General features: G+C 36.7%; 1 pseudogene; it reads left to right on the plus strand.

Annotated features, from left to right (window-relative positions):
- LOC109234668 lies at nt 375-7,867 on the plus strand (annotated as a pseudogene).

Here is a 9,140-nt window from a genome sequence, read left to right on the forward strand (position 1 = left end):
TATACTTTATCACAAAGAGGTTATAACCAAATGATGCAATTGTTAAAAGAGGCTTTACCAGAGATGACACAATGCTTGATAACTATTACGAGACCAAGAAGCTAGTGCGTAGCTTGGATTTTCCAGTTGAAAAGATTGATTGTTGTAATTCTAGATGTGTGTTGTATTTGGGTGAAGATGAGGACCTCACATCTTGCAAGTTTTGTGGCCACCAGAGGTACAAACGTCGTGTCGGTTCTCGTAAGAAGAAATTAATCCCTTACAAAAAAATGTATTATTTTCCTTTGATTCCTAGATTGCGGAGATTATATGCATCTCATGCTACAGCCGCTGATATGAGATGGCATCATTAGCACATACAAGAGGAGGGTGTAATGCGTCATCCATCAGACTGTGAGGCTTGGAAGCATTTCAATGAAACTCATCCCTTTTTTGCTGTTGAACCAAGAAATGTGAGGTTGGGATTATGTACTGATGGTTTTCAGCCCTTTAGTTATTCAGGGAGGAAATACTCATCATGGCCAGTGATTGTCACTCCATACAATTTGCCTCCAGGGATGTGTATGAAAGAGGCGTACATGTTCTTAACTGTCATTGTTCCAAGGCCAAACGACCCTAAACAAAAAATTGATGTTTATCTACAACCTTTAATAAAGGAATTGACCTTGTTGTGGGAGACGGGTGTAGAAGCCTTTGACATCTCAAATAAACAAAATTTTCAATTAAGGGTCGCTTTGATGTGCACAATCAATGACTTTTCAGCATATTCTATGTTATCTGGATGGATTACTGCCGGTAACTTAGCATGTCCTTATTGTATGGAGGAAGCACAATCCTTCAGATTACGTCATGGTGGGAAAACAACTTGGTTTGACAGTGATAGAATGTTTCTTGACCAAAATCATCCGTTTAGGAGAGATCGTAAAAACTTTCGTAAAGGTCAGACTGTCAGAAGGCTACCACCACCCCTTAGGACAGGAGAGAAAATCTTGAACCAAATTTGTGAGTTGGGACTGAGAAAAGTAACTGAGCTAGATGCAGAAGAAGTTAATGGGAGAATTTCTAGGTCCTAATCTGTGGTACGAGTTGGTACGGTTCCCGTTCGCACAATCAATCCTCAACAAGGTGGTACGAGTTCCTCAGGTGGACCGGATCACATCAATCAAGTTCAAACATTAGGTCCTAGTAGTACACCACCTATTCAAACATCAGGCCATGGTAGTACCCCAACTATTAATTTGGAACCATCTCCAAATACACCTAATCAGAGAAACACAATAGGTGAGGGTACATCTTCTCAAAGCAACATAATAGGCGAAACTGAGTGTAGAAGTACCCGCCGACCGCGGACGCTTGTCACTCTTTCTCCTTCAGGGTTAGTCCATACTTATACTATTACTTTTGGTATATTGTTATTGATACATGGTATTCCTTTAAATAATGTCTTCTAATTTGTTCAGGTTAGAGCCTCCATATGAATGCTCTGAGTTTATAACTAAGTCTTTCAAGAATGAACTTGATCCTAATGGATTCAACTGGAAAAATGTCTCAAATGAGTTAAAAAAAATTTATTTTGGAGAATTCAAGGTATAATCCATCACAATTAGATTCTGAAAGTATATTAACTTTTATATGTAGTTTATTAATGTTATTACTTTATAAAATTATTTCAGAAGGCTTTCTACTGGGATTCTTCAATTGATAGTGCGGTGCAGATCCAATGGGAGCGTAGGACAGCAAGAAGATACAGTGATTTTGTTAGCAAACTAAAAGCAAATATGGTGCAACCGGACACTATTCCAAATAATGTGTGGGAAAGTTGGAGGAGACTTTGGAAAGTCAGAAATAAATGCAAAAAATTGTTGTGGTGGGAGCGAAATTGCCACAGGAACTCATACAGGTGGCTCTATCAGTGTTGGGGAGCATCGCAAGAGACTTGTAAGTGTATTTATAACTTTTCCCTGGATTTGTATTGTGTGCATGTTCACTTGTGCGTATTTATAACCTGCTGCTTTTTAGTCGTGTTATTCGCATTGGGATTGAGAGTTTGGTGCTATTTCAGCAGCTTAAGGTGTAGAATATCAGTTTTCCTGTAAGATTTTGGTTATCTATGCTATTGGAAAGAATTGGTTAAAGCAGCATAGGGAAGTTCTACTTCCTTCAAAGCATCTCTGACTTCTTTTATAACTGGATTGCACAAAGAAATCCTTCTACTGTTAGAACTCCATTGTAAGGAATCCATACCAAGTAGCCACTCGTTTTCCCCCTCTTTGCTGATTAGCCTAGTTAGACTTTTAAGTTACTACTCCTGTCAATATCCTGAATTGAATATATTAAGAGCAGTTTTCTTCTATATTTTTGGATGGTCGCATCAGAATTAGTCCTATGTAGTTTATTAATGTTCCACCAGCTTCGCATTAGCTATAGAATCGGAGTGGATGCTGTAGAAACTTCAAAGTTATGTGATAGATTGTAACTTATTTCCTACTAGTCTCCCTCTTTTCTTCTTTTTGGTTTTGGTTTCTGCTTATAGCCTATTTGGCCTGATTTTTTTGCTCTTGAACGGACATCGCAGTTTGGCCATTATCTTTGGTCCCTTAAACAGACATCGCAGTTTGGCCATGAATTGAGCGAATTAACTTATTGAATTTGACTGGGTTGTTATTGAGTGATTTTATTTATGGCTTGGGTTGTCCATAACTGGAGACATTATAGGGAATTGCCATCCTCCTTCGGGGTTATTTTTTGTAATTGTCAGTTTTTCATAATGATGTAAAGTTCGTGATAAAGCACATGTCCCCGATGAAATGATATAGTTTGTGATTTACATGATTAAAGGGATGATCAAAGGAATGAAAGAATGATACTAAGTACTAACATAAGAAAAAAGCTCAAGTACCAGGTCTTTCACTGCTTCAACAATTTCATTTAGCATACACTATTTTAGCCATTAATTAAAAAGGATTATCTCTAGCTTTAATTTATGATATCCCTCTTACAGAACCAAATTGTGATATGCATTGAGTTGTGACTTTTTGACATACTGTAACTTTTAGTTTCTGTCAATAATATATTTAGGACTTGTAAAAATTAATAAGTGAAACTACAGTTTCCATCTTTCAATAATAAAACAGGAGTATATACTTCAGAAGATATTGTCTAGTAGAAACGATTAACAATCATCACAAACCTCTGCTGTTTCTTTTCCATTACAATTTCTGGTCTTAGTCTTCTCCATATACTCAGAGTTTGACATTGAAAGTTTTATTATCAGTGAATATGGATTCAGACGGAGAAAGAAAAGTTCATACTATTAGGTGTGTTGTTGAGTAGATACTCATGTTCTTAAGCTAGTTCTGCATTGTCTTTTATATTTGCCTGTTAAGTTGGTTGAAACACTTAAGTCAGCTCATTTTAAAAGCCTTTTGTCTTCAGCCAAAAGCTAAACAGCTACTAAAATCTTGGTTTTGGAAAATATCAGATAATGGTTCTCACACCCCTTTTTCCACCCCCTAAATATATGTATGTATGGGTTAAAGAGTTTTTCCAATTAAAGTGACAAAAACTTGAGTAGGGATTATTTTATTGTTCAGAGTCGCCACTTGGAATTGATTTTTTCGGTGTTCCAAGTCACCATTTATTTGAATCCCTAGTCAAAGGAAGGTTTGACTCTATTTTTATCGGTCCGCGAAAACAAAGTTCGGATAAGGAATTCTGTTGACCGGGGAGAAGATATAAGGCATTCCCCGAGTCCCGTGGTTCTAGCACGGTCGCTTTATTGACTTAAACTTGGCTTGAATTAATTTTGGACAAACTGTGATTTATATTATTTTTGTGTTGTACCTATCCGCTTTTATCTCTTAATTATTAGAGAAATCAAAGAATATTTTTGAATAATATAAAAAATGTCATAACCACGCTACGCGAGCGAATGCGTGATCGAATAAAAAATAATTAATTAATTTGTCATAATTGTGCCTCGCAAGCGAATCCGAAATCATGACAATCAATTATTTGTAATACTTTTTAAAAAAAATACTACATTTGAGAAAATTAGCTCTTTAAAATTTACAAGTCAACCGTCGCGCTACTCAAGCGAATGCGTGATCGACGAAATTTATTATTTAATCATAACGGCGCTACGCAAGCGAATCCGCAGTCATGACAAACAATTGTTAGCAAGTTATTTACTTCTAGGAAAATTAATACATTCTAAGAGTTTAATTATTAATTTTTTTTTTTGAAATTTATTAAAAGGTCAATTATCGCGCTACGCAAGCGAATCCGCGAGTTTGGCAAAGAGTTTATTAAACTAGAAATCAACTGGAAAACTAACGAATATTGTATGACCTTGTTGAATTAAATTATTGAATGTTGAACATCACGTTACGCAAGCGAAACCGTGGAATTAGAGTGCACCTACTAATTACCTAGCGTTCGATATAATTAATTGGAAGAAAGTGAGTTACTTAATTGGTATATAAAAAAAATCTGATTTTTATTTCTATTTTTCTAATCTTATTATTGAAAATATTATGCAAATAAATGTTGGACCAACTCTATCTATTTTAAAGGGATGGGCCAATTTCTTTGTTAAAAGGGGAAATGGGCCAGCTTGTAAAGACCTCTTGGGCTGCTGGAATTTATTACTAAAAAATGGGCCAAGAAATGGATTTTTATTGGCCCAATGCTATATAGAAGAAAAGGGTAATTTTGTTGTTTAAGGTAAATGGGCCAGCTTTTATTTTTTGGTTCAAAAGGCCCAAAGTTGATACAATATTGGTTCTTTAACTTAGTTTGCATTTATGACCATTAACTACATAGCCACAATTGTATAAACACACACTTTACAAAAATAGCCACTTTTGCAAAGCTGGCAAAATGGCCAGATTCAAAAAAAATACTTTACAAAAATAGCCACTTTTGCAAAAATGGCAAAAATGGCCAGATTCGAGAAAAAAAAACAGCAATCCTAGAAGCAATGTTGCATTGAAATTTCAGCAACTAAAACAAACTCATGCTATGTGTTATACACCTAAAGTCATTCATGGCATACTTAACATTGTTACTCGAATACAATAGCTTGAAAACATGCTTAAAAATCCATAAAACTACTGACATATCAACTTATTCCCATTGCTAAAAATACATACATTACGAGTCTTAAAGGATTACCTGAATAGCAAAAGAATAAATGGTAGTCCAGCAATTCAACCAGCATAAAAACAGCAGCACAACAACAGCAAAATCAGCAGCAAATCCGTGTTAAAACAGCCCGAAAATTCAGAGGAGAAACCCAGAAACGAACTCTAAAGAGGACTTATACTTTTCTAAAAGTTTGCACTCTAAAATCAACTCCTAAAGCTCACCATTTCAGCTTACTTTCCATGTGTTCAAGTGCTGATTTTTTTTTAAATGTTTTTGTGTGTTTTCCATTCTCAATTGTAGTGTGTTGGAGTCCTTTATAATGAAGAAAGGGCAGCCCTTAAATAGGCAAAGAAAAGCCAACTTTTTGGACAGATTTTGGTTCCCCAAAAATCTGTCCAAAAGAGGCTGAATTTGTGGGCTAAAGGCTGTCCAAAAGGTGAAAGGACAGCCTGAAATCTGCTATGGCAGGAGCCAAAGGGTCACTTCAGCCACCCTACTAAAATAAAGCTACTAGTACCCTATTTCATTATAAAAATATCTAAATTTCAGATTTTAACAACACCAATATCAACCTATTGATTCAAATTAAACCAAGTATTAAAACATGTAATTAAATTTCAACACATGTATTGTGAACCAACATGAGCAAAACAAAAATTAGCTATTAAAATAAAACGGAACGCACGATATCGCCGAAGCGATTTAACAAAGACAAACATAATCAGAAAATGGATTAAATTAAAAAAAACAGAAACTAACTCTAAAAAAAAACAAAAGAAAAAGAAAAAATCAGAAAATTAATAACGGGGCTGGGATTGTGATTTTACCATATACTCGAGCATCCGGGAGACGACGATAGGCAGTGGTACGACTTTGGAGCAAGCTTCTATTGTTGATATTCTTGAAACCAAAAAATTCCGGTGAATCCGAGTCCGGTTTCAATAATATCAACGACACAACCTTGCTCGAGGCCGGTTAAAGAAAAGAAACGGGCGGAAGTGTGCGGCAGTGGCGGCGGCGGGATGGCGGCAGTAGGGGCGGCTGCCGGCGGCGGTTGGGTTTTTTGAGGTTTTGAGTTGGAGATATGGAAAGAGGGGGACAAGAGGAAACCGGTGGTGTAAAATTTCCGGAATTTGGGGTGGTGGGCGGCGGCTAGGGCCTCGGATTTTTGTAGATCTACGGAGATTGGTGGAGATTTGGAGGATATGAGTGGTATAGGTAGAAAGAGGAGGAAGAGGGGAAGAGATGGTAAAATTTTGTGGTGGATTGGAGGGTTGCCGCCGGAGGCGGCGATTTCCGGCCAGCGGCGATGGGCGGCGGAGGGGCGGAGGGGAAGAGAGGGGGGAGAGAGTGATAAGAGAGAAGAAGAGAAAAGGATTATGGGTGGAAATGGGGAAAATTTTCAGATTTTGGAGGCTTTAAATACCTAGGACAAGAGTGAATGAGATCCATTGGATCAAGATAGAATGGAGGGGTAAGATTTGATCTTGTTTCATTTAGTGAAACGACGTAGTTTTGATCCAAAACTACGTCGTTTGGACCCTCCTCTTGGAAGCCCCTTGTGGACCGGATTTGGACGAAATGGGCTCAAATTTTGGGCCAATTTTGGCTCAATTTTAATTAAAATACACTAGTCCAATCCCTACCCCATTTATCAAATCATTAATCAACTCTTGAAACTTATACATACAAAAAATAAGAAACACACACACACACACACACACACACACACACACACACACACACACACACACATATATATATAAAAAAAGCAAAAATTAGGCATTTACAATGGTATTTAAAGAATAATTATTTTCACTCCAATTTGAAGTCAATATATCGATACTGACTTTAGTCTAAACTGGAAAATAGAACTAAGAGTTTGAATAATTGAATATATAGATACTGACTTTAGTTTCTATGTTTCTCTATCTTCTTAATTGAATAATTTTTGAATAGGCTGTTAAAAAGGGTCGAGATCCAACACCAAATGAGTTGCATTTGCACGTCCATACACATGGTAATGATGGAAAATCTTTTGTTGCTGAGAAATCCCGAATCGTACATGTAAGATAACTTTTTAATTGACTTTACTTTCATATAATTTTTTCATTTTGCAAATTGAATGTTATTATTAATTCTTCTACAGGAAAAATATCAAGAGATATTACAAAAACAAACGCAAACTCAATCTGATATTGATCAGTGTAAAGCATATTATCAAGCCGCAGGAGGAGAAAAGAAAAGAAGAGTATATGGTATTGGATCGCAAGCAAAATGCTACTACGGGCCAAATCTTCATGGCTCTCTTGGATCTGATGCTACATCGTCAATAACACCTCCAAATTCTCAATCAACACCCACAGGGAATCTGGATGAGTTAGTGATGCGATTGATTCCTGCACTGACAGATCATATAGTTCTTGTAATCGTTGAGCGGGTACGCGAATTAGTTTCCTTACCCTCGCATCAGCCAAATACTGATATGGCACCTACAGTTCCAACATCTTCTACTGGTGCTAACATTGATGAGGTTCATGCATTGGGTTCTGATGATGACCGTAACTCTCCAGCCTAGCGTAGTTAGCTTACTTTGTTTGGACATTATTGTTGGTCCTTGTGGATTTTTTGTACTTAATGATACTGTTATATGCATTATGCTATATATTTTGGACCTTGTTGAATTTATATTAATATCAGTGACTTTTTATTAAGTGTATTTAATAGTTTATGTAATATGTTTGAACATAGTATATTTAAAATAATAAATAAAAAGAATTTTAAAAAACAGCAACATAGTAAAAATAAATCAGCGACGGATATGTTCCGTAGCTAAAATTATCGCGTAAAATTAAATCTTGCGAAGAATTCGCGACAAAAGGTTTTTGTTGCAAAAAGCAGGGACAATTAGCTATAACACGGCTAGCGACGGACAATTTCGTCGCTATAAGAACAAACGACGAATTTTATTATGTATTGCAGCGACGAAAGGCAACAAAATAGCGACAGAAACAATATAGCGACGGATATTTCCCTCGCTAAACTTTGCTACAAAAATATGTCGTCGCTACTCCGTCGCTAATTCTGCAATGGATTGGTATTTTTTGTCGCTATAAGCCTAGCAACGATGATTTTAGGGACCAACTTGAATCCGTCGCTATTCCGTCGCTAAACAACTTTAGCGACGGAAAACATTGATTTAGCGACGGAATGCGGCGTTCGCTAAACGCTGTTTTTTTTGTCGTGAATGTGTCAATGAATTAAGAGCTAAGGAGGGAACCCCACTGAAGGTCGATGCTCCCTTGGATGCCCTGACACTTCAAAGTTCCCAAGGGACTCAAGCCCCAGGGCAATGCTTGTGCCAGGGAGGGCAGCCTAACCTAGAGTCGAACTCAGCTCTCAAATACCCTTAATTACTAACGACATATTTTTTTACGGGTTTAAGTGCCAATGAGGCCCTTCCATTGCAAACTAAGTGCTAAAGTATTAGTTACCCCAAAATATATACTTTCCTCTTAGTAAAAATAACAGAAGAGAATACATACTACTATGATACTAAATAGGGAAACATATGAGGGAAACCTAAAGGGAAATGGGCTAAGTTTAGAATACACACAGATACAAAGAGGTTTCATAATCACACCATTGCAGGGATGAATCACGAAGGCATAACATATTCAAACAGGTATGGATATTACTTGGTACCTTGAGGACATTAAAGTAGATTCAAACCAACAGTCATAGTCATCAACTGCTATAGAGATATTATCAAGGTTATGGGACTGAACCCTGATCATGATTATAAACTTACTGATTTAAACATGGGATCCCTAAGGTCTCAACAAGATCATGCTTCTAATAGTGATAGCAAGTCAATGTGTTCAAATAATATCAACGTATGAGCTTAATAAGTTTTGGGAGTCAAGTTCAATTTTAAGTTAACAATAAAGAGGAGGGCTGAGCATAGCTCAAGGTAGAATATGGTGTTACAG

Source organism: Nicotiana attenuata, chromosome 11, assembly GCF_001879085.1.
Source record: "Nicotiana attenuata strain UT chromosome 11, NIATTr2, whole genome shotgun sequence".
Lineage (NCBI taxonomy): Eukaryota > Viridiplantae > Streptophyta > Magnoliopsida > Solanales > Solanaceae > Nicotiana > Nicotiana attenuata.